The sequence below is a fragment of the Syngnathus scovelli genome, chromosome 6, assembly GCF_024217435.2.
Source record: "Syngnathus scovelli strain Florida chromosome 6, RoL_Ssco_1.2, whole genome shotgun sequence".
Lineage (NCBI taxonomy): Eukaryota > Metazoa > Chordata > Actinopteri > Syngnathiformes > Syngnathidae > Syngnathus > Syngnathus scovelli.
In genome coordinates this window covers 5,318,587-5,345,241 of record NC_090852.1, presented here as the reverse complement: position 1 = coordinate 5,345,241, position 26,655 = coordinate 5,318,587, and the positions used below count along the sequence as shown (strand labels likewise).

The 26,655-nt window shown below is 44.1% G+C and overlaps 1 long non-coding RNA gene across 5 annotated transcripts; it reads right to left on the bottom strand.

Moving 5' to 3' along the window:
- Nucleotides 1–159: 159 nt before the first annotated feature.
- Nucleotides 160–10,411, bottom strand: LOC125970709 (uncharacterized). Of its 5 annotated transcripts, none has more exons than XR_007482248.2 (4): nt 7,747–10,409; nt 6,734–7,597; nt 4,120–6,241; nt 160–3,164 (listed from the first exon to the last, which is right to left on the bottom strand). It is a non-coding gene; the product is annotated as an uncharacterized lncRNA (long non-coding RNA). The 5 variants fall into 5 exon arrangements; XR_007482245.2 differs by lacking the exon at nt 160–3,164 and having other exon boundaries at nt 3,166–6,241; nt 6,734–6,987; nt 7,471–7,597; XR_007482247.2 differs by lacking the exon at nt 160–3,164 and having other exon boundaries at nt 3,166–6,241; nt 6,734–6,987; nt 7,491–7,597.
- Between the last annotated feature and the right edge of the window lie 16,244 nt (nt 10,412–26,655).

Sequence of the window (26,655 nt, the reverse complement as noted above, 5' to 3'; positions counted from 1 at the left end):
ACAAATATTCCACCGCAAGAACAAGTCGGCATCGTGAATTTCCCTATAAACACAATTTTTAGTCAATTAGATATTTTGTTGGGCGGGCGGCTAATCTCACAATCTAGTGCCACACACGCCTACAGGTCCATCATCGAGTTGCTGTTAAACTTTTCAAGCGATTCTTTGGAGTCACAATTCACAGCAGGAATGTTCGCAAAAGACACTAGGGGGCGTATGGACTCCCTCACGGTGGATGGGGGTGAAATTAATCTAGGGTTTCTGCGTGGCGCACAGCAGATTGCAGGCTCACGTGAATTCCATCTAACGGGACCGCTTCATGGAGATATTTTCTTTTCCGAACGCCATCTATTGAATAATGTGGATCTGCGTCTAAAGTTAACTAGAGCTTCTGATGATTTCTGTCTCATGAGCGCTCCAGACTGCGATTCGTGTCTCAAAATACTAGGAGCATCCTTATTTGTGAAAAAAGTAACAGTCTCACCGGCCGTAGCAATATGCCACACAGCCGCTTTACAGAAAGGTAATGCACTGTATCCGTTAACTCGAATAAACATGAAGACTTTCTCGATCCCACAAAACTCAAGAATTTGTCATCAAGATAATCTCTTCCTCGGACATATACCTAAACAAATTGTAATAGCGCTCGTAAACCACAACAGTTTCATGGGACGGAGAGATTTAAACCCGTTTAATTTTTTGCATTATAACATAGAGTATTTAGCTCTCAGCCACGAAGGTCGACAGATACCTGCCAAAGCTTTTCAGCCCAATTTCGAAGCTGGGATATGTACACGTGAATTTCATAATTTATACACAGCAACAGGTCGTTTTTTGAAAGATCTACCTCTCTGTATAGATCAACAGGATTTTAGTCAGGGCTACTCACTTTTTGTTTTCAATTTAAGTCAGGCAGATGATTCCGGCGCATTAACACCCATAAATAGCGGTGTTTTAAGACTAGATTTACGTTTCCGTACGCCGCTACCGGACACAGCCACTCTTATTGTATACGCGGCGTACGATTCCCTTATAGAGATTAACGCTAAGAGGGAAGTATTGCTGGCCTATTATTAACGCTATGAACGGTCGTGAATTGGACTTGATTATGACTCGGATGCAGAGAACCTTATTTGACGTCAGAGACCCGCCTCCAAAATATTACATCGTCAACACCCATCCAAGACATCTACCTGGAGAGCACTGGCTCGCTTTGACTTTAGAATCGGACGGTTCGGCCACATTCTTTGATCCTTTTGGTCTGCCACCGGATAGTCCATATTACCCGTCAAGTATATACAGATTTTTGAAGAATCATTCTAAACGGGTCGAATATCAGAGCGGGCAGCTGCAACACGAGCTGACAGACACCTGTGGCCAACACTGTGTGTATTATCTAAGTCAACGTGGGTGGGGGCTCACCTATCGTGAAGTGCTGACTCATTACAATTCCGATCCTCTCCATAACAACGCCATGGTTAGTGAGTTTGTCAAAAAATGTCGAAGGCCAGACCGGATGTGCGGCGGGCAAACATCATGTTCATTGCATAAATTTAAAAAATGTCATTGTCTGAAACCGTGTTAATGTTTTATAAAAATCTCTTTTATTCAATAAACATTGTTAAAGAGAGTTACAGAGTCATGCGTTTTTTTTTCACTAACAACAATAGAGTATCATCTAATAACTAACCCATTTTAGTAACGGCGATGTCCTCTTTCTTTTTTTTTTATTCATCATGCTTACATCTTCTACATAAGAAACATCCTCATCTTCACCTGTAGCGTATTTTAAACGTTTAAAATCTGCGCGAGCCAAGGGGTTGGAGATGCTTGTTTCCGGTAAGTTTAACCGGGCTAGCGTCCGAAGAAATTCACTCCATCCTACCGGTTTCTCGTTGATTTTTTTCCCACTCGCACACAAATGTCTCAACAAATCGCTCATATGGGAGCCTTTGATAGTTTTTCCTCTAAAAATAAATTCACTTAACGGCGTCCAGCTTACATCTTCTGCCAACAGTCTTTTCAGCACATAGTTGGCATTGCGTCGGAAACGTGGACCTATGGCGTCCAAAATATCCTCATAGCGTCTACCTGTCACCTCAATTGTGGCCTCATCCGTGGTCTTTATTTCACCCCTCTCATTGGCTTCGTTGCGAATCGTCATAGGAATTTGCTCGGAGTCTTTTTGTTTGACCAACCCCATGTAACGCTGCATTAAGGTTTGATAAATTTTGATCTTTTCATATTGATTTAAATTTTCATTATCCAAAACCTGTTTCATCTCTTCATCCAAAGAATGCTCTGCTGTATCACGGATGGTCGGAGCGGGTCGATTCAGCCTCTCGAGCTGATAAGGTGAAATCAGGAACATTTTCTGAGCCGTTTTCAAACTCATTTTATGATTTGTTCATAAAGCCACTAATGACACTTCCGAGAACAGGTGCGAAAGCGGGCAGTAACGGCAATATAAAACCACCTTTCTGAATTAGCACAGCTCTTTTCTTCTTCAAAGTATTTTTCTTATCAGCCAAAAAGCGGATATTTTTCTTTTGCTTTTTAAGTTTTGATTTTAAGGGTACATGTCCTTTAAGAAGATTTAGAGCAATCTCACATAATGCTTTCACTAAACTACTGGGACCTCTGAGTAGCAAATGCTTACGTTTGGCCGGTTTGGATGTAAACAGAGATTTGAGTAACGGCGCGTTTGTTTTTAAAAGCTTTGTCATCGTTTTATTGTTTGTGTATATAAACGACAGGCCACTGGTTATGTAGTACACCTGTACGTAGTCTATATTGTTCTGGGCATGAAGGTGTCAAATCTACCCATGTGGCTCTCTTGTAGCATCTTCAAAGCATTCCAGGAAAAACTTCAGGTTGCTGGGAGAAATTTTATTTGCCAGGACACTCACCTGCAGTTTATCGCGGGGGGTTTTGAACAAAATCAAATAATTACTGTTTAAACTAATAGTACGGCTGAATTTGCCCTGATGGAATACATTCTGCGTTAGCATTATAACGCTTACATTTTTATGATGTCTATATTGGGTGAATATTCGGACCACTTCCGGGTTATCCGAAGCTTGGAAGATGACGTCATCCAAAATCAGTAGATGCTGCTGCTGTGGCGGGAACAGCTTCTTGTCATCAAAAGATTCAGGCAGCCCCTTGATAAAAACAATGTCTTTAATTCAGGTTTTTGAGCTCATCGTACATTGGTTGATATGAAGTATAAACCCAGACAATATTATCAGGTTTTTTTCTCATAACATGTTCAGGATTTTCCAATACATTTTTTACAAAGAAAGTCTTGCCACAACCTGAAGGCCTCTGCATCAGAGTTGTCAGGGCTGGACCAGAATGTGATGCCTGGCTCATTGCCCATAGGTACAAAACGTTTGTAAAAGTCTTCTGGTAAGCATTTTTTTAGCCATCTTTCTCTCTTGTGCGGGTGTGTGTGTGTGTGTGTGTGTGTGTGTGTGTGTGTGTGTGTGTGTGCGTGTGTGTGTGTGTGTGTGCGTGCGTGTGTGTGTGTGTGTGTGTGTGTGTGTGAAAGAGGCGTCTGCAAGTCCGCTCTTATACATTTTAGATAGTTATGCTAATGACTACAACCCCACCTTTCTGTGACTGCAGGTGAGAAAAAGAGGGGGGCGAGGAGGGGGGTAGGAGGAACAGAGTCTTGTGTGCTGAGGAGGGCCAGGGGTGGGTAGTTTAAAGTTATTTTTTTAGTAAGGGTTAATCTAAAGTCAGTTTACGTTTCACCCCGACGACGTTTGTCCAGACACGGCTTGATAGAAAAAGTCCCGTACTACTCTCACCAAATGCTTGCATCCTTTCATACCATGCGGTCAATGGTATATTCAATATTGTCTGGAAAAGTCCACATTCGCTGTTAAACACTTCTAGCTTTAGAAAGATTAGATCGATTAGCCCTCCGATCTTCTGCCCCATCAACAGTTTGAGGAGAAACTTTAAGCCGGAAAAAACATCTCCCGCTGGCTGTGATTTTTGAAATCCAAGTTGCATTCAGCTCACCTTCTAACCCGTATTCATTGAGAAATTCAGACAAGACCTTTGGCAGGAGTTGATTTAAAACACCCCAGTCATTTGAGTTCAACGTACCATATGCACCGGCCTGCTCATAGTTGCTGTTGTTTGATCCAGAGCTCTCTTGGATTCTCATAAAGAAAGACAACTCACCAGTCTCGTAAAAAAAATTAAATCCCCATAGAGTCTCTGGTGTTAGATGCCAGCTCCGCTCAAGTTTTTCTGTAGGCCTTTGTTGCATACGCCTTAGATACATTTGTTTCTTCCTAGGGGCATCTAGCAAACCATCAGGGCCTTTACGGCAAAGATGGATACTGACCGGCGTTTCTGCTATCATGATTTGAGCTTCAGATTTGCAGTTTAACATCACAGCTTTAGCTTAGCTCTTTTCTATGAACTAGCAGCACAATACTCTGGCGCAATATATGAACAACAGGTCCAGCCCCCTCTCTCAAACCACACCTCTGTGTATCACGTGTTTTCTTTGTTGTTGTTTTTTTAATCAGGATATGTTTTAAACTTAGACAGCCTTCATAAAAACAGAGGCCTTCATCTGTCTCCCTCCAAAATTAAACGATTCCAACAGTCTCTAGCTCATCAGATATCTTTGGCCCCAATAATGCCGACTCCACTACTGTTTGTCAAATTACATGCGCCAACACCTTGATTTTTTTATCTTTCAGATACCTTTGGCATCATGCTGACGATACTTCAATGATTTTCTCAACAAAACCCCCTTGATCTATTGTTTGTCAAATTACATGCGTCTCTCTCGCTTTCAGATAACTTTGGCTAAACTATTGTTTCTTAAATTACATGCGTCTCTCTCGCTTTCAGACAACTTTGGCACCAATAATGACGACCCCCCCCCCCCGCTGACACAAACACCCCTCCCCTTCGCCTTCTCAACAAAACGGGCCCCTTCAAGCCACACGTGCGGGCTGGTAGCAAAGCTAGCTCAGAGGGGTGGTAGCAAAGCTAGCTCAGATGCTACACCTGTCTTGATTCATAAAAATACATGCCCATACATATCCACATCTTAAAAATGGCGCCAGCAAACCAAAATGGCGACAGGCAAAGATGGCGCCGTCACGACTGGCGCCATCTTGATGCCCCCAACCCCGCCCCAATTCAAAAGCGCGTGATTTATGATACCATAACAAGTCATAAAAAGGTCATAAAATTTTATGACCCCTAGCTCATTTGCATATGAATAGACATTAAAGTCTTATGCATTGATCATCTCTCTTGTGTACATGCTCTTAGCCCAATAGACCTACCGTATTCTCCGGACTATAACTAACTATAACTATATCCGCTACTTTTTGCACAAGCTTTGAACACTGTGACTTTTAGTCCGTTGCGGCGTTTCTATGGATTTTCCGTGATTTTTGTGATGTCTCGTTAGCAAAAAGGTTGTGGATCGCTGTTGTGCGGCACTGCTTTGCTGGGCAGAGGGACATGTGACCAGACACATGGTCACTGGGGAGAAGAGTGGTGTGTTGATCATGTCCGTCCGCCAGGCAAATAGTGCCGCACAATTGACACGAACAAGAGACAGAACAAGATCAAGATGGACATTTCCAGAGAAAGGAAGGTTTTATACACAAACCTTCATTATAGGGAACAAAATAAATGCATATGATGCCACTCTTAAGTTAACGGCAGTCGATTTGGCTCTTAACGAAGGAAGTAGAGGTGCTGCGTCTACTGTTGAGGTTTCTTCTGGCCACCAGGGCTATTGTTGATGACATCTGTCAATTCTGACCCACTCTGATTTACTTCTGATTGACTAACACCAAGGCTTTGGCTAGCTTAATTGGTTGAGAGTAGCATCAGTTTAAGACCTGATGATTTAATTGGATAGCCTCAAAGAGACCACAACAATCACACGTATAGCCCTTTTTAAATTATTATTGTACTCTCTTTTGTTGCCAACATTTTACACATTCATTGTTGTATTTTGAGTTACTTTGACGTAACAATAGCGGCATAGCGGTGCCAGTCTTCAGGTGGCACAGCACTCACATTCAGGTGCACGCTGAGCTGGAAAGTTCCGTCATGGTTGGGGAGCAGCTGGTCGTGCGTCACATGGTCGTGAAGCTGTTCAACGTCGCGCATCCAGAACATTTCCACTATGTTGGGGTGGCGTGACATGTAACCGGCGCCGATGGCTGCGTCTGCAGAAGAGCCACCTCTGAGGAAGTGAGACAAAATTAATTCATAGAAATTAGGCTGCATCATAACGTCTCTTGCACACCAGTAGTATGCAGTATGCGGTTCTCCCACAAAATTTCACAAGTTGCCGAGTCTAAACGGCTGTTTTCGCGTCAATTGAAAGTTTTAATCTAGACTTGCGGTGTGACATTAAAGCAGCAGGGATGTGTTTGAAGCTCACTTTCACCAACATATGAAACTCTACTAAAGTTGTGATAAAACAAGACAAACGTTCATTTTGCCATGATTAGTGATGACGGCTGAAACAAAACTGCAATTTGAGTGGTCCCTGATCGATAGTGTGAAGATCTCCAAAGAGTGATTCATGTATCAAACTGGCACTTGCCAGATTAATGATCAGTCCTCTATCCCACAAAACCACAAACGCAATTGTCGAGTTTATTTCGCAGGACCTGAGCCCCGTTGATGTTGTGAAATGTGCTGTTGCAAAGTACTAAAGCAAGCAACTCACGTATTCTCTGCAAGACGCTCTTCCCATATTCCAGCATCTTGCAAAGGCGCTGAGGACATTCCTCAAGCAAGCGATGTTCCATGAACTCCAGCCAGCCTTCATTGTGGTTCCACTTGCGGATGGCTGGAGCCAGATTCACCGCCGGTTCCCCATGTCTAGAAACAGCGTGTCGTCGCTGTGATGGTTGAAGCCTGACTTTGAGACGCTGTCGTCATCATAATCGCAGCCGTGCAGCACCTGGAACACGTGGATGCCTGACCAGGCGCAGCGCGAGGATACAGTATTAGCTCAGAGCTTTGGTAATTTGCAATATAACACTTTTCCAAACAGATACCATCTTTCGGCACTCCCATACACAATGAATTACAGTTTGCCTTCGAATATTTCACGTGTCTTGAATGTAGAAGACCATTTTAAGTTTCTCAGGGGTTATGAAGGTTTTCCGTTTGTGTTGTCGTAGTGTCATACGACTATTAACAGCTTGTGACTGCGCAAGTCGCTGGCCTCACATCTTCCCTGATTTACTTTAATATTCAAACTCCATTCTCTCATTGTGACATGACTAGTTTCCTTGTCACGTGAGATGTATACAACAGGTGAAGTGTTGTATACAACAGTGAAATTTGCCATTTATCCTGTGTATGTTACATTGATTTTTAACACCGGCATTTAAAAAAAAACTAAAAGGCGCGTCGCCAACTTGGTAAGTAAATGGTAAGCATGGTAAGTATACATACACGCAAAGTCGCCTGTTTACCGACATATGTGAAACGCAAATGCCTGGCAAGCCTCCTTCTCGATGTGTGCACTGTGCAAGGGGAGATGGCTTGAAGCGTAGAAGAGCTCGCTGTCACCCATCCGCTCCTTTTTGAAATGCATGAAGAAATTTACAGTAAAAATGAAAATGTATTGTTAAATGTATTGTTATATCAACAATGGATTATATCAAATGCAGTCAAATAGATCACCAATGTGGCATGCAATGTAAAAGCTTATACAATGAATACATGTACCGTATTTTCCGGACTATAAGTCGCTCCGGAGTATAAGTCGCACCAGCCATGAAATGCTCCCAAACGTGAAAAAAAACATATACAAGTCGCTCCGGAGTATAAGTCACATTTTGGGGCGCAATTTATTCGACAAAATCCCACACCAAAAACAGTCATGAACGAGCAACAACAGGCTAAACCAGGGGTGGGCAAACCTTTTGACTTGCGGGCCGAATTGGGTTCTAAATTTTGACCGGGGGGCCGAACCAGGAGCAGTTGGATGTAGTGTTTGTGTGAAGTAATATAAACGAGGTTTTGGCCTTTAGTAGGTAGTAAAGCGTGGATATTCAAAAAAAGTTTTTGGAAAACAAATGCATTTATTAACAGCATTAAAAAAAAAAATCCCTAAAAAACTGCTATCAGTGATTCTCATAAAATACGACACTGTTATTATGAATAACAGTCTCCATCACTTCAGTGTCTGCAGGTCAGATTAATGAAAGATGTTTATCTTATGAGATCACATCAAACGGCAAACATTCTGACCAAATATATCATCTTGAAGAATCGGTGAAAGCATACATCCAAATAAAGTAATCAAAACGGCAACACGGTGAGGGGTATCTGAAAATCAGAGCAGAGTTTTAACTCACAAACACCTAATAACAGAGGTGAGGAAACGGGAAACACTTCCTTAAAGTAAGCCTTAAGAACTTTACAGGTTAAGATTAGTCACAAACAGGTGGTGCATCAATGTCCTTGAGCATCCTGCATTGTTTGAAAATGAGAATGGTCGCTAGTTTCAATCCCTGCTATTTGTACAGATCATATTCAAAATGCATTTTTTTTACAACAAACTTGAAAGCCTCCCTTTCATTTTCAGTGGTCTCCCTTTTTTTGCTAGTGTGTCATAGTCTGGAGTAAAATTTGTTGTGGCAATTCTTAGGAGAGATCCGAGGTGTTGGTCCGTTTACCTAGATCTGTGACGGGTTGATGTTGATGTTTATGTGGCTGAACGTCACGTCGCGTACGTAGAGCCAAATTGGCCACTCTTTTGAAACACTCGGCACTCAGTGTCCACCTTGCTTTTCCTTGGGCGACTCATTTTAATGGAAGGATTCCAGGGGAAGGTTTGTGGGTGGCTTTAGCGTAAAACTGTATCCGAAAGCTCGGCGCGCAAATTACAAGAATGCTGTCGTCACAGCCCACCCTCTAAAAAAAAAAAAAAAAAAAGTTTAATAATACAATTTATTTAGGGTTGGCGGGCCGGATTAAACGGTCCCGTGGGCCGGATGTGGCCCGCGGGCCGTAGTTTGCCCATACCTGGGCTAAACGATAGCAACAACAGGCTAAACGATAGGTATGCTAATGTGACAAACACAAACAAAGAGCTGAGAACGGGCCTGACGTAACATATAGAGTGATTAAGGACAACTATTACATGAATAACATGTTTATAAAACCATCAGTGTCACTCCAATTCATTAAATCCATCGATCGTTCGAAACGATAGCAACAGGCTAAACGATAGGTATGCTAACGTGACAAACACAAACGAGGAGCTGAGAACGGGCCTGACGTAACATAGAGTGATTTAGGACAACTATTACATAAATCACATGTTTATAAAACCATCGGTGTCACTCCAATTCATTAAATCCATCGATCGTTCGATACGATAGCAACAGGCTAAACGATAGGTATGCTAATGTGACAAACCCAAACGAAGAGCTGAGAATGGGCCGGACGTAACATATAGAGTTATTAAAGAAAACGATTACATGAATAACACGTTTATAAAATCATCGGTGTCACTCCAATTCATTAAATCCATCGATCGTTCTTTGTCAACAATGGGTGCGCGCGGCTGAGGGTGCTTGCACTTCAAAATATTCCACAGGCCCGTATAACGATAGATAAACTATATTTCAAATAACTATAATATAAGCAATAATATTATCAAACCATCCGTGCACTTTAAATCCATTAAATCCATCGATCAAATTCCTCGTCCTTTGTCAACATCGCCGCGCGAGCGCCCTGACGTCAGCCTCGTCTTAATTCCACAGATCTAGTATATAACTATATTGTAGCGTTAACAAGGATAGTACAAGGATAGACGTGGGTTTGGTAAACGTCTCTTTATTCAACAAAACAAACTTCCAAGCGTGTGGCGGCGTGGACTTCCAGACACGAGAGCTCCATGGCATAGGACCGGGTGTGCGTAATGGTCATGTCCGAGCCCCATGCATCGTTAGCGGACGGCCACTCGGCCGAGCGCCGGCCCCCGACTCAGTAGAGTAGGACCGGGCGTGCGTAAAAGCTATAATAGTTTTTCAAACCTTCTATGTCATTCCAAATCCTTAATTCCTTCAAACTCTTTGTCCTCCGTGTCACTTAGAAATGATCACCGCTAATGATGTACGTTTGTCCTTTATGGAAACAACCGCCGCGCCGTGCCACTGACGTCACTTGAAATAGTAATCCTTTGGTACATCACGTTTCTCCAAACTTTGTTTCTGCTGCTCGATTACTGTTTTCAGCTGCATATTTTACAACTTGAAGTTTGTAACCTGCAAAATATGAGTTTCTTTTTGGTGCCATTTTTCTTAAGCCCGCCCAGTTGATGAGTCACGGCCAACGGTGAAATTTAGAGCGCCCTCATCCAGTTTCATCTGAAAATATAATTTTTTTCAGATTTAGTTTTTTTTTTTGTTTATTTTGTTGTTTAATCAAAGTCAAAGTCTGCTTTATTGTCTATTTTTTTCATATACCAAGACACACAAAGAGATTGAAATTACGTTCCCAATATCCCTCGGTGAGATAGTACACATATGCATACAAGCAACACAAAAAAAACCAAGAAGGCACAAACAATGAATAAATAAGAGTGTTGAATAAATAATAAACAAATAATAATAAACATTAATAATAAATATAATAATTCCAGAGCTGTTTAAAGGCAACCTATCATAAAGTTTGTTACTATTACACCAAAACCAAATATCACTACGAGCAATGGGCAAAAAAGGGGCAGTGACATTGGTCATGGACTCACACCATGGAGTAGGTAGGGTGCCGAGCTTCTCACCAGTACCAGGTAATCTAATGCATGTAGAATTACCCTTAGCTACATCGGACGAAAAAAGGGGTTTATATTTTGTCATAGAGGCAACAGGGTAAACCTTATCCCATTTAAAACAATCATGAGTGGGTGAAATGGATGAGTTTAACATTAAAACAACAGCACACTTAGGAACTATATTTGCAGGTATGATTTTCAAAAGAGGTCTTGGACCCATACATGCAATGCAACTGGTGTTAGCCATTTTTGCGGCTTGCTCAGCCATAAGAAGCCAGTTGTTGGTTTGACCGCTTATTCCTGTGGAGGCTATAAAATAGCTATCTATATCAGTGAGGAGCATACTTGTGATTTTTGCTCCTGCTGACAAGGTGTAATTATTTGTAACGGGACGGTCTGCGATCGACATTGTTTTGTTAATGCAAATAGCAATAGGAAAGTGGGGATCAATTCCAGAGGACCAAGCCCACAGTTGAAAACCCCAACAAGAAGTGTTAAAGTGGCATTTGGAGGAAGAATTTGACCATCAGGGAGTGTAAGAGTCAAAAGGAGGCTTGTGCCCTGATTTTTCAAAGTTACTCGTTTAGCAAAGAACACAGCCTCTTCACTGGAACCAGAGGGCCAAAAATCTTGCGTTTGTGTGGTGACAAGGGTGCCCCAGTCGGTGCTAACCGGGTGACCAGTTAAATACCACCAATATCCGAGCCATTTATCCCCAGTAGTGGGGTGACCATTTCGAAAAGCCTTCAAACTTTTCATTGGTAAAATAATAGAAGAAGATGTATTAGGAGCCACAGTAAACATTAATGAGTTATTGTAAGTCCAAGACAAAAGCCATGGTACGCAAGTTGGAACGCGGACGGTTTCTGGTGTACAAACAACATGATCGAAAGGGGATTTTTTGTTGCGCTTATGTCTAGCAATTTTTCCCCATGAGCCGTATTGATTAGAATCAGTGTTGGTAGTTGCCTGAGAGAAGAATGTTCGAGGCTCATGGTACTCCATCTCTCCAAATAAAATAACCCCCGAAAAAGAATACAATGGTAACACAAACCAGCAAAAGCAACCAAAAACACATGGCAGACTTTGCGCAGGCCACAGCCGGATTAAAGTACTCACCAAATGACTCTCTAATGCTCATGTTTTTGGATCTCCTCAGAGTCAACACCCTGAGCTTCGGGTTGGTGTCTTGGAAATTGGCTTCTGCTAGCTTTCGTGTCAACCCTGGATCTTGGCACCAGGATCAGGCACTATTACCAGACTTTGCTCACCTTCCGTACTTAGGTTGGGTCTGCGGAGATCACCTTTTTACAATAAGATAAATGCAGAAAACAAATAAATGCAGAAAAAACAATATTCTTTCCCTTCACATTTATGTAATTGGATATAAACCATATGTATTGTCTGAAGCGGATACAATGGAGTCGGGAACTTTCCTCTCTGAGGTCTTAAATTGCCTCGTGAAAAAGCTGCAAAACCGTATGTCGTATAAATAGCTTCAACTTGTTTCACCATACCCCCCGTCGAGACATGGGTGACCCCATGACTCGAAATAGCAGCCCATTTGAACAAGTTACGAGGCAAGACAGGTTTGCCCAAAGGTCACACAAAAAGACCATCAGTGTTTTTAGTTGCACCCCGTTTTTTCCAAGAGAGTCGTTCCTGGGAGGGGCTCTGAGACTGCATGTCAAGCAACACATCAGGGGAGATGTGTGACATCGAATCATGATCAGTGAGAGACGAGAGGACATGGAGCAGGCCTTCTGCAGCGGTCTTAGCGGATTTGTCAGCAAAAGCATTACCAAGAGAAACAGGATCAGATCTTGCAGTGTGAGCAGCACATTTGCAAACCGCCACCTTTAAAGGTAGCTGGACAGCGTCCAAAAGTTGAGTTAGTAATGTGGAATGGGTGACGGGCTTCCCTGTAGAAGTTATCATGCCACGGTTGCTCCACTGCTGAGCAAAAACGTGCACTGTAGCAAAAGCATACTGACTATCAGTCCAGATAGTGACGGACTTGTTTGCAAACAATTTGCAGGCCCCAGTCAAAGCAATGAGCTCAGCGGCCTGTGCTGACATATAGGATGGCAGTTTAGCAGCCTCCAAGACTTCGTCGGCAGTAACAATGGCATACCCAGTAAGGGTCACACCAGATTCATTTTCTTAGAAGACCCATCAACAAAACCCACATGACCATCTGGCAGGAGGCGTATCTTCCAAATCAGGCCGAGCCTTTGCAATCTGTTGGGCAGCATCGACACAATCATGGAATCCGCCGTCGTCAGGAAGGGGAATGAGAGTGGCAGGATTGAGAGCAGCTGAGACAGCAACGTAGCCATGCAAGAAAGATGACGTGCAGGCGACAGAAAAGTCACTCACTCACTCACTCACTCACTCACTCACTCACTCACTCACTCACTCACTCACTCACTCACTCACTCACTCACTCACTCAATCTGACAATCAATTAATCAATCAATCAATCAATCAATCAATCAATCAATCAATCACACAGGTGTTAACTAATTTGTAATTATATTGCAAGCAATTCCTAATCCTACTTTACCTTTGTATAAGGCACAGGTGTCAAATTGTGCTTCATATTCATGTCATTACTCGAATTGCAAATTATCTTCCCTCTTAATAATGTTGTAAGTTTAAATATTAGACCAGTTTGTATTTGTCTGATTTGAAAGCGAGTTACTCGTCAGCTTGTTTTGCAACTCCCACAATATGAGGCGCTCACACATCTACTCGGGTGTGACAGTCATACCGGCCCTCCAAAAGAAGCCATGACTACACCGCGGCCCTTGAACAAATGAGTTTGACACCCCTGGCACAAGGGATAGCCTTCTCATTGATCAATCGCGTATCTTAAATCATGCTTTTCCTCCTTTGAAGCGACTATGTACTTCAAACCCAAACGGCACCATTTTATAGGGAAAAAATCCATCCATCCATCCATTTTCTGAACCGCTTAGTCCCCACGGGGGTCGCGGGCGTGCTGGAGCCTATCCCAGCCGTCATCGGGCAGTAGGCGGGGGACACCCTGAACTGGTTGCCAGCCAATCGCAGGGCACACAGAGACAGACAACCAATCGCACACACACTCACACCTAGGGACAATTTGGAGTCTTCAATCGGCCTACCAAGCATGTTTTTGGAATGTGGGAGGAAACCGGAGTGCCCGGAGAAAACCCACGCGGGCCCGGGGAGAACATGCAAACTCCACACAGGGAGGGCCGGAGGTGGAATCGAACCCGCACCCTCCTGACTGTGAGGCGGACGTGCTACCCAGTGCGCCACCGAGCCGCCTAGGGAAAAAATTGTCGAATTTATTCGTTGTCGACATAATACTGGTCGCAAATTTGCATGTAGAGCATTTTTGAGTTGTTGATCATAGACATCAGTTGAACACTCTTTCTGGTCTGTGTCTAAAGTCTTCAAACAACTTATCTTGTTTTTGTTTAGTTCGGCCAATGTCTGTGTAATTTGCTCTACGTTGGAATTTTATTTTTATCCTGCCCAATAGTTGGTCAATTCGTATTTGTAATGGCACCCTGTTATATTCCAATGGACGGCCCTGGAGATCAAAAGGACTCCAGGTGCCTTTAACGCTTGCCCAATGTTTGGTTAAGGATGCCATGAAAACCTGTTGTACTTCATCACCTCTCAAATTACAGGAAGCAATGAGTTGTTTAATTTGGGGTACAAAGACGGAAAGGATGGTTCGCTTTGCCGTGCCACATCTGTCTTTGTAATTTGATCATTTTTCTCATCTTCATTCATCACATTCTTAGCTTCGATTCTTAAGCGAGCTCGCGCTGACACTGTGTCATCATCTTCCTGTCTGTGCAACAGCAAGTTCTTTTTTATCTTTTCTTCGTCTTCCTTATCTTTCACTTTTCCTCTCATCTGGGAAAATGAGAATGTAATTTTGCTTTTTAATTTTTAATTTTAAGTCTTGCAAAATTGCTATATCCTGACTGCACCGAGATAAACTGTTAAACATATCTTTAAACAAAAACAATCTATGCTCCTGCAGAGACTCTTCAAAATGGGACCCAAATGTCAGATTACAAATCAAACCTCCTCCTTCACTCTCACATTTTTTGATAGAACAGTCTACTTAGCTAGACACTGTCATATCATACTAAATAATGGCCTGCAAATTAAATATAATGTTGTTGCTGTGGTCCCTCAAAACATGTGACTAGAATTTGGACAATTACTAACCCCCATCAATTGATAAATTATCTCCTCACTAAAGTCCTAGCCTGTTAACCTATCTGCATCAAGAAGACATTTGCAATGCAGGGGATTAGAGAATAATAATAACACCATTGATTTCTAATCATTAACCTAATTTTATCCAGTTCTACAATGTATGTTTTCTCTTACTCTCACATTTTTATGAGGGTTGGGCACTCTCCTCGTCGGATGAGTTTCTGCCCACAACCGTCATATTATTCTATAATTTCTAATTTTTACATTTAACAATGCAAATCTGATAAACCATTGTCTAGCACACCGTTTTCGTGCACCAATTTAGCGCAATTCCAACCTTTATAACGAACTGATACACAAAGACAAACATACACAGAAACAAACACACGGGCCCACAACATAGACATGACAATCTTTCCAGCTGATAACAAGGGTGGGGGGAGCAACTGAAGTGCGGAGAGCCTCGCCACCGCCACGTCGCATAATGCAACCACCTCTGTCCAAAATATGCATTTGTCAAGATATTTTATATTTTCGGTGTCGACCCCTTGCATTTTAATTCATGTCGGGGTAGCGGCTTTTGTTTGCTATTTGATTTTCCCATGGTTTATTTCTCTAAATTTCGGAGTTGGCAATTCGAATGGCACCTACAGTGTCCGAAAGCCAATTTAATTCACAGGACAGTGGTAAAATATTCAGTGGTAAGTCTTCTTTCCTCTGCTTCCACACAAAGCCACTGTCTACAATCCTGTTAAATATAAAGGAGAGCTCAAATGAGATCACTCTCAGTCAAACCATACACACACACACACAATGCGCACTCTTATCGTCTCACAGGCAAGCAGGGGAGTCCGCCCTCCCGTGGATTTTAACAAACTCTTTAACCTTCCTATTGTGTAATAAAAAACTTATTTTTGCCTTATTCTTAAAGTAGATATAAAACCTATCTGTCATGGATAAAGAAGCCAAACCAGCTAAACAAGAGTTAAGAAAAACACCACAGATGGCAGCAGAAAGCTAACACATTAGGAAGGTTAAGTTAGGAGGCCCCACGACACCTCAGCGGAATTTAACTGCTCCAAATTACCTGTACTTCTTTAGAAAACAGATGGGTCCGCTCTCCCATGGAATTTAACTGACTTATCAGTCAGGGGACTCCATCATCCCAGCGGAATTTACTGTTTCTAATTGCACTTGATAGGGTCTAGAATTGTCAAGGTTTTAAGTGACCTCTTGTCACTGCACTTTCATTACTTTCAACAGAATCAAGATTCGTACTCACAGTCTGCTGGGCCTTCTCCTCGGATGATCTCGTCAACCACTCCGGCGTCCAGCTGACTGATCGAGTCAGCCCCGTGAAAAGGGTTTCCTCTATATGCCTTGGCCAAGGACTTGTCCTGGGTCGAAAAGTCAGCTGGAATCCCGAAATAGGTCTATTGAAACCCCGGAACGAGCCCCCAAAAATCTGTTAGGTTCAAAATCAGCAAAAGGATCAGCAGACAAAACCAGTGAGGCAGAATATTGAGTCTTTTCTCGCGAGGAGTGCATTCAGACTTACAGCAATCCGACTACACTAAAAATCTGTTTTACACTCCTCGCTCTTTTTATTTGGAATGCCCTACCCACAGTGTGAGACGATTAGCCCTTAAGGGGGGGGGGGGGTGGGGGGAAGAGATTGTGGCTTCGTCTCGTAAGAAAAGAAACAAAAAGTAACGCACAAATTGTTGCGTGCAGATATGGCTATATCAGCAAAACAGTTTAAGCGATATTCCGAGAGATAAAAAGAGAAAGTGACGTTCTTTAAGGAAGATCAGAAGGTTCATGACGCATTGTTTGACGTGTTGTTTTCACGATCTGTTCTGGTGGACGCTGAGCTGTCAGCAGCATCTTGTTTGACACAACCGTCATCTCGCCCCTGACCCAGCCGTAATCCTTCTGTTCTGTTGTACAAGATAAGAATAAGCAAGGCAAAGCAGCAAGCATACTGAACAGTAATATTGTGAATAAGTACTCATTAGAGAACGCATGATAACATATATATATACAATTTTTCTAACACATGTGAACTCCCATGTACCCTTGAGGATCCTGCCGAGGTTGTAGAGCTGGTCCACTGTTCCACGGCTAGGACGAAAGCCACACTGCTCCTCCTGAATCCGAGGTTCGACCTCCCGACGGACCTCTCCAGCACCCCTGAATAGACCTTACCGGGGAGGCTGAGGAGTGTGATTCCCCTGTAATTGGAACACAGCCTCCGGTCCCCCTTCTTAAAGAGGGGAACCACCACCCCAGTCTGCAAATCCAGAGGCAATGTCCCCGATGTCCACGCAATGTTGTAGAGGTGTCATGGGGCCATGACAGTCCCACAACATCCAGAGCCTTTAAGAAATCCGGGCGGATCTCCCCGGGGGTGGGGGCCTTGCCACCGAGGAGTTTTTTTAACTACCTCAGTGACTTCGACCCCAGAGATTGGAGAAACCGCCTCAGAGTCTCCAGGCCCTGCTTCCTCAATGGAAGGCGTGTAGGTGGAATTGAGGAGGTCTTCGAAGTATTCTCCCCACCGACTCACGATGTTCCGAGTCGAGGTCAGCAGCACGCCATCCCCACTGTACACAGTGTTGACGTTGCACTGCTTCCCCCTCCTGAGACGCCGGATGGTGTACCAGAATTTCCTCGAAGCCGTCCGGAAGTGATTCTCCATGGCCTCACCAAAGTCCTCCCACGCCCGGGTTTTTGCCTCAGCAACTACCGAAGCCGCGTTCCGCTTGGCCATCCGGTACCTGTCAGCTGCCTCCGGAGTTCTACAGGCCAAAACGGCCCGATAGGACTCCTTCTTCAGCTTGACGGCATCCCTTACCACCGGTGTCCACCAGCGGGTTCGGGGATTGCCGCCATGACAGGCACCAATGACCTTAAGGCCACAGCTCCGGTCGGCCGCCTCAACAATGGAGGCGCGGAACATGGTCCACTCAGACTCAATGTCCACCGCCTCCCCCAGGACGTGGGAAAAGCTCTGCAGGAGGTGGGAGTTGAAACTCTTCCTGACAGGAGATTCTGCCAGACTTTCCCAGCAGACCCTCAAAGAGCGTTTGGGTCTGCCAGGTCGGACCGGCATGTTCCCCCACCATCGGAGCCAACCCACCACCAGGTGGTGATCAGTTGACAGCTCCGCCCCTGTCTTCACCCGAGTGTCCAAAACATGCAACCGCAAATCCGATGACACGACTACAAAGTCGATCATCGAACTGTGGCCTAGGGTGTCCTGGTGCAAAGTTCACACAAGGACACCCTTCTGTTTGAACATGGTGTTCATTATTGAAAATCCGTGTCGAGGGCAGAAGTCAAATAATAGAACACCGCTCAGGTTAAGACCGGGGGGGCCGTTCCTCCCTATCACGCCCTTCCGGGTCTCACTGTCATTGCCCACGTGAGCATTGAAGTCACCCAGTAGAATGATGGAGTCCCCAGAAGGAGCGCTCTCCAGCACTTCCTCCAGGGACCCCAAGAAGGGTGGGTATTCTGAGCTGCCGTTTGGTGCATAGACGCAAACAACAGTCAGGACCCGTGCCCCCACCGGAGGGCGGAGGGAGGCTACCCTCTCGTTTACTGGGGTGAACCCCAATGTGCAGGCACCCAGCCGAGGGCAATAAGTATACCCACACCTGCTCAACGCCTTTCACCGTGGGCAACTCCAGAGTGGAAGAGAGTCCAGCCCCTCTCGAGAGGGCTTGTACCGGAACCCAAACTGTACGTGGAGGCTAGTCCGACTATATCTAGTCGTATTTTTTCTGCCTCGCACACCAGCTCGGGCTCGTTTCCAGCCAGAGAGGTGACATTCCATGTCCCAAGAACCAGCTTCTGCAGCCAGGGACCAGACCGCCAAGGTCCCTGCCTTTGGCCGCCACCCAGCTCACATTGCACCCGACCCCTTTGGCCCCTCCCACAGGTGGTGAACCATGGGAAGGGGGACCCACGTTTCCTTTTCGGGCTGTGCCCGGCCTGGCCCCATGGGCGAAGGTCCGGCCACCAGACGCTCGCCTTCGAGACCAACCTCCAGGCTTGGCTCCAGAGGGAGCCGAGGGAGGGTGACCCGCGTCCGGGCGAGGGAAAACAAATCCAATTATTTTAATCATCATAAGGGGCTTCTGTGAGCCGTGCTTTGTCTGGCCCCTCACTTAGGACCCGTTTGCTATGGGTGACCCTACAAGGGGCATGAAGCCCCCGACAACATGGCTCCTAGGATCATAGGGGCATGCAAACCCCTCCACCACGACGACTCACGGAGGGGGCATTTTTAATTTTAATGCTTTATTCGCGGGCGGCTCGGTGGCGCACTGGGTAGCACGTCCGCCTCACAGTTAGGAGGGTGCGGGTTCGATTCCACCTCCGGCCCTCCCTGTGCGGAGTTTGCATGTTCTCCCCGAGCCCGTGTGGGTTTTCTCCGGGCACTCCGGTTTCCTCCCACATTCCAAAAACATGCTTGGTAGGCCGATTGATCACTCCAAATTGTCCCTAGGTGTGAGTGCGAGTGCGAATGGTCGTTTGTCTCTGTGTGCCCTGCGATTGGCTGGCAACCGGTTCAGGGTGTCCCCTGCCTACTGCCCGATGACGGCTGGGATAGGCTCCAGCACGCCCGCGACCCCCGTGGGGACTAAGCGGTTCAGAAAATGGATGGATGGATGCTTTATTCGCATTTTCTCGACGAGCTGAGCACATTTTCTGAATTGTGCCTATCCCATCACTGTGGTTAGTTTGGCCTAGTAAAAAGTTCTCTAGGGATCTTTAGAGTGCCGAGTTGACCACTCCGCAAGAAGAAATGACCATCTGCAGCATTTGGTTTAGGTTTAAGGCACATTTTTAATGTCATTGCTTAAATCGCATTTTCTCGATGAGCTGAACACGTTTTCTGAATTGTGCCCCTTCTGTCACTCTGGTTAGGTTGGCGAAGTAGAAAGTGCTCTTAAGGGCTTTACAGTGCCGAGTAGACCATGGCACATGAAGAAATGACCACCTGCAGCCTTTGGTTTAGGTTCTAGGCGCATTTTTAATTTTATTGCTTGAATCGCAGTTTCTCGACGAGTTGAGCACGTTTTCTGAATTGTGCCCCTCTCGTCACTGTGGTTAGGTTGGCATAGTAAAAACTACTCTTGGGGGCTATAGAGTGCCGAGTTGACCACTGCGCATTAAGAAATGACCATCTGCAGCGTTTGGTTTATGTTTTAGGCGCATTTTTGATTTTATTGCTTAAATCGCATTTTCTCGAAGAGCTGAGCACGTTTTCTGAATTGTGCCCCTCCTGTCACTCTGGTTAGGTTGGCATAGAAAAAAGTGCTCTTGGGGGCTTTAGAGTGCCGAGTTGACCTCGGCACATGCAGAAATGACCACCTGCAACGTTTGGTTTAGGTTTTATAAGCATTTTTAATTTTAATGCTTGAATCGCATTTTCTCAACGAGCTAATCACGTTTTCTGAATTGTGCCTCTGTGGTTAGGTTGGCATAGTAAAAAGTTCTCAAGGAGCTTTAGTGTGCTGAGTTGACCACTGCGCATGAAGAAATGACAATCTGCAGCGTTTATTTTAGGTTTTAGGCGCATTTTTATTTTTATTGCTTAAATCGCATTTTCTCGACGAGCTGAGCACGTTTTCTGAATTGTGCCCCTCCCGTCACTCTGGTTACGTTGGCAAAGTAAAAAGTACTCTCAGGGGCTTTAGAGTGCCGAGTTAACCACTGCGCTTGAAGAAATGACCATCTGCAACGTTTGGTTTAGGTTTTTTGCGCTTTTTTAAATGTTATTGCTTAAATCGCGCTTTATCGACGAGCTGAGCACGTTTTCTAAATTGTGCCCCTCCCGTCACTCTGGTTACGTTGGCATAGTAAAAAGTGCTCTTCGGGGCTTTAAAGTCCCGAGGTGTCCACGGTGTATGAAGAAATGACCACCTGCAACGTTTGGTTTAGGTTTTTTGCACTTTTTTAATTTTATTGCTTAAATCGCATTTTCTCGACGAGCTGAGCACGTTTTCTGAATTGTGCCGCTCCCGTCACTGTGGTTAGGTTGGCATAGTAAAAAGTGCTTGGGAGGCTTTAGAGTGCCGAGTTGACCACTGCGCATGAAGAAATGAACACCTGCAGCGTTTGGTTTAGGTTTTAGGGGCATTTTTAATTTCATTGCTTAAATCGCATTTTCTCGAAGAGCTGAGCACGTTTTCTGAATTGTGCCCCTCCCGTCACTCTGGTTAGGTAGGCATAGTTACAAGTACTCTTGGGGGTGTTGTGTTCGATTTGGTTCCCCCGTGAGATTTTGTTCCCCCTGCCGCGGGAGCGCGCACGCCTTGTTTGGAAAGCGAAAAACCGATGCCGTACGGCGTCGTACGGCGTCAGCACTATGTTGTTTTCAATAAAAACATGAAGAATTCACGTTTGCGTCAGTTAATTTTAATTTTTATAAAGGATTATTCTCATTTGATGTCTTTAAATTCATCCGCGTTCTGCCATTGAAGCGGGTTGCATTCAAAGACCAGTCGTACAGACGGAACACTCACTCACTTCACCAAAAAGCAACGATATAATAACGTGAGCTCTTTGCATAAACCTCGATGCAAAGAAACTCCTCCTTTTGGGTACCGTTACATGCTACAAAGAGTATATATTACAAATGAGACTTTATTCTTAATTGTGATCATCATTCATCCATCCATTTTATTACTCAGGTATTTTCAAAGCAAATTAATATTGTTGCATTTATTAATTTGCTTTAAAACGACAGCACAATATAATTAAAAGCTGACACTCTAGCAATGTCAAACGTGTTCATTTAAGAAAAAGCCACACGTTTTGTGATCAAATCTTTCATAACGAGAATGATTTGAGTGAATTGATTTGAATGAATAATTGAAGAAATTTCAGTTCTGAAGGCTCCTTTTGTCCCAAGCAAAGTGAAAGGTGGTGGGATAAAATTTGTAACAGGAACGCTATAAAAAATGTCAAGGCGTGAATATTTGTACCCCCCTCCCATTTTGAGAACGGTGAGTCCTGGACATCGACTGGGTTTTTTTTGTCTTCCTGGGGGTCTGCTCAGGTAGTGTGGCAAATTTGAACAGGTTCCCTCATTCCTAGCCCAAGTTACAGGGGGGAACATATCCTCACGGTTGCCCCTTATTTTGAGAACGGTGAGTCCTAGACTCCAACTGTTTTTTTCTGATGATTTGTGCAGTGATACTGTTATTAATGCACTTTATCAATGTCTTTGGCCTTATTTTGGTCAAAAAACTTTGTTTCTTTATCATATAACATACATAAAAAATAATGACTTTAAACTTTATTAAAAAACATTATTATCTTTTTTTTATTTTTTTTTTATTTAACATCCAATGTTGTAAAGTTATCAGTGCACGTCCGTCAATAATTTCAATAAAATGTGTAAAGAACAAAATTAATGCCAATTGAGCTTTTTAATAAAATTGTTATAATGTCCTAATAACGTTGTTGGGCCACTAATTGGCCCGACAACAATATTAAGACATTTAACTTCTTAACTTCATTGATAATTTTGCAAGATATAATTCAATAAACAGTACTAATACGGACAGACCTTGAGAATATGTTCCCCCCCATTTAAAACGGTGTAAATGTAAATAAATGATTTGTGCACTGATAACTTTACAATATTGGATGTTAAATAAATAAATAAACAAATAGATAATAATGTTTTCTTTTCTTTGTTGGTCAAACAATATTGTCTTGAATTCAAACTTGTCACCGAAGCACCCATTTTACCCCACTTTGTAAGTGCGCACTTCATGTCATTTCGCCATTTGTTTTCTGACAACAATACGCTGCCGCACGATGGACCCAACTATTTACCAACAAATTATTGCCTACAAAACAAAACGTGAATACCCAAATGGTATTACGAAGAAGGAGAAGTACGTATTGAGAAGAAAAGCTTCTTTTTACAACGTTGAGGGTAAGATACACAACGTACTAAAGGGAAATGTGCTTTCGGCAGTTTGCAAACATATTTTTAAGGTTGTGTTAAACTTATAATCATATTAATATAATATCTAGTATTGGAGTGCTCGTGTGGATTGGTGGGTGGCGAAGAATGTGCAGGCAAACTGCATGAACTTGTTTTCTTTGAAGTGTTGTGGAATAGGCCCAGACCGGACGAGAACACCTCAAGGTTGGTGAGAAACGAGAACAACAGCACGTCCATGTGGTCGGGCTTCGCGGGAAAATCCAACCGCCTGACCTCAGCGATCACACCGACACGGGGAGGAGATGGCCATCGACCAATCATCTCACAATATTTTGCATGCTTTAATATTCATATTGTGTTTCTTCAAAACTGGGCAACCCGGAAGAATGTGTCGTCTTTTGGTGGTCACAAAAACGCACGAGTTTTAGTGTGAGGGACCCGGGACTCAGGCCTGTATTAGTGTGCTTTGTCAGGAATAAACAATTGGTAAATTTGGTCTGATTGATCTGCTGGTCTTCTCTTTGACAGAACAAACTCGCAAAATTGTTAGGTGCGCCAGTGTGTGGATTAGGACATAGCAATTTATGTGTTAAGTGTTGATCACAATTTGGAGTCAGATCAATAACTAAAATCCGTAACCTAACAATTTCTTGGTGACCGCGGACGTGATGTCAAGAGAAGGGTAATTGACAACTCGTGGTCTTTAGCCAAGACACCGGACAGTGTCAGGGACACTGTCTCCCGGTCGGCGAACCGTTTGGAATAAGCACACAACGTTGAGCTGGTACGACGTCTCCTCAACCCTGAGCTCATCACCGATAAGGTAAGCAGAATACCTGTTACTATAAGTCGAAATGCTGCAAATTGAAAGAGGAAATTTAAGAGGAGACTGTCGTTCAGATCAAATAAGGTGTGCATGAAGTTAAGATACATACGGTGAATAAGTTTGGAACTTACGTGTGTAACGTGAACGGTAAAGTCAGGGACTTACGCGTACTACGGATAGGTCAGGGACCTAGTGGCGGACAAGGGTGCGGTGACGATCGTATTCAAATAGCTGGGGTTTTTTAGAGATCCCCGAGGGGAAGTGAGGCCTCCTCAAAAAATATCCGGTGGTAACAGTTCCTCCTGTGAGAGATCAGACCGCTAAAATATCCAAAATGAACCAAATTGGGGGGAGAGTGTGTGTGCGCGCAGAGGATCCTCATGAGTGGGTGTGTATATGAGTGTGTGTGAGTGAGATGTGTGTTCTATGGAAGAAATCAGTAATGCAGAATGTTTAGGAAGCTTTTGAGTGATAATAGGGAAATTGAGAAGTGGACAATGGTGTGTTTAAGTTGGTTAGAGAAACTAAGATGAGCAAGGTGTGGCAGTAGAGAAAATAAGGTGTGTGACAGAAAGTTACTAGAACGGTGGCTTGATAGGATGAGAATAAGAGACAACAAATGTTGTGTAGAAGACATTGAAAGATGTATAATGTGAACATGATGAAGGGCGCAACAGCAAAGTTGGCCTGCCCTTTGAGAGGTTGAGACTGATGAGCGTGCCTGCACTCGCGCGTAGTCGCGGGTCTGGGCTGTGCACGTGGGCCTGTGCTATGCTCGTGCGGGCGGTGGGCCGGCATCATGATTGTTGCAGGAAATGGCCAGCCTGTAACCAGTCAACATTGATGCCGCGACCCCCCCCTCGCACGGGGGGTGCTATGGCCCGGGCGGGGCAGGGACAGTGTGAGTTTCTCAGTGAATGTTTGAAGCAGTGAGATTGAAGGAATGTATATGCTGATGTGGAGGCACAAATTGTGACTGGTATTGACCGATAGAAAGTGGCAAAGAAGCTACATGAGAGATGGATTCGAATCCCTTTGTCTGTGTGTGTGTACGTGCGGTTGTGTGCGCGCTCGGTGTGTGCGTTTATGTGCACACCCTGTGTGGGTGCAGGCGTGTGAGGAGGAAGACGGCATGGATCAGAGAATGTTCAAGAAAGGGGGGCTAACTCGTAAATAATGAGGAGCTATTGGGAGTAATCTGTTTGTCCTTTCTTTAAGGTTAGGTTAGGTTAGCAACACGAGCGATTTAGAGGTTCAAAAGAAAGACAGTTAAAAGAAAATAACATTTTTGATTTGGACAATTGCAGGCTAACAAGAGCATGAGAAAGAAGAGCTGAGAAGCGGGATCCAATTTGATCGGGGAGATTGGAAATTCACAGCACCATATTCTAAGACACATTTTTGAGCAAGCATGACCGGTAATAACGTTTGAGAGGTCAAGACATAGATCAGGGCAAGATGTCGAACGCAGACCTCGATGAGTTAATTTTGAATAATGATACTGAAGACACAATGTACTGTCGCATTAAATTGGAACTATAGACTAAACGTAGCTCGGAAATAGGATGAGTTGCAGGACTTACAATATAAAGATGAGATTGCTGATACTAGGAGAATCTGACATTTGATAAACAAACGTTACTAGTGAATTGATGGCAGCAGCTACATTTGGAAATAATCTTACAAGTTTGATGTCCCAGTCTGTCACTCTCAGTGCCAGGATCCCTGAAACTCGATCCCGAAACTCCGCCTGCAGCCGTGGACGACTACAAAACGGTGCCTGGCTTTGAGGCACCTTTGACCTTTGGCAAGGACAAAGAAAGACTGTTGTTGTGCTTGGAGGGGGCAAGTACACCCCGGAGGAAAGACAACATCCTCGGGGACGAGAAAAGACAGTGAGAAGCGGAGGAACTCACAAAGATGAAAATGGACTCATTTGAACAATGGACTCATTCGAGAGTGATGGATGGGTTGGCTCTGAAGCAACCACAAAAGAACACCAACTTGAGAGTGTGAGGTGCTGCAAAAGAAGTGTCCGACGGCCAAATCGCACTCCTTGCTGTGGCGTTACAAAACTGGGTGGAGCTTGGGTCAAGGTGGACAGGAGCTTCATTGTGCACTGAGTTTGACAGAACTGAGGAGATTTGATAAAAAATTGAATAATGCGTAGAGCTACAGAGAAAAGCATCATAGTCAGAGATTGAACAGATTTGGATAAAAGAAATAGGCTAAAACGGTAAGAAACAAGAGCGAGATCTGATATTTTGGCTCGTCAGGCTTAAGAAGTAGAAGTCGAGTTAGATACATTTTAGAATAGGACATTTGGACTAAACTGGATTCAGTCAAGAGGAACAGGGGCATTTTGGCATTTTAACAGGGATTGACAGCAAGGGAGATTGAGGATAGAAGATCTGGACAGCAATGACGTAAATTACATTAAAAACTGCCCATTCTAGGGAGAGGGCTTGGCGCTCCCTGTGTGGAGCTGCAGCTTTGCAGAGGGGGGCAGACCGCGCGAGGGAGTAAATGAAAGGAGTGGAAATAGGTGACGATTTAAGGAAGCAGGGAGAGGCGCTGGATGGTGTGACAGGCAGGATTTTTAGGAAGAGTAAAAGGGGGGAGTGAGACTCGCCAAGAGGGGCAATAAAGAGAAGCAGACTGAGAAACATATTTGAGCTAGACAACAGGACGAAGGGGGAGAGCCAAATGATGATGTAAAAATCCAGAGGGAATAGTCGGACCCATCTTTATTGAATTTAATTAGGATAATTAATAGAGATCGAGTTTGTAGGAGCAATCTGAGGTTATGGAGGCTCCCCT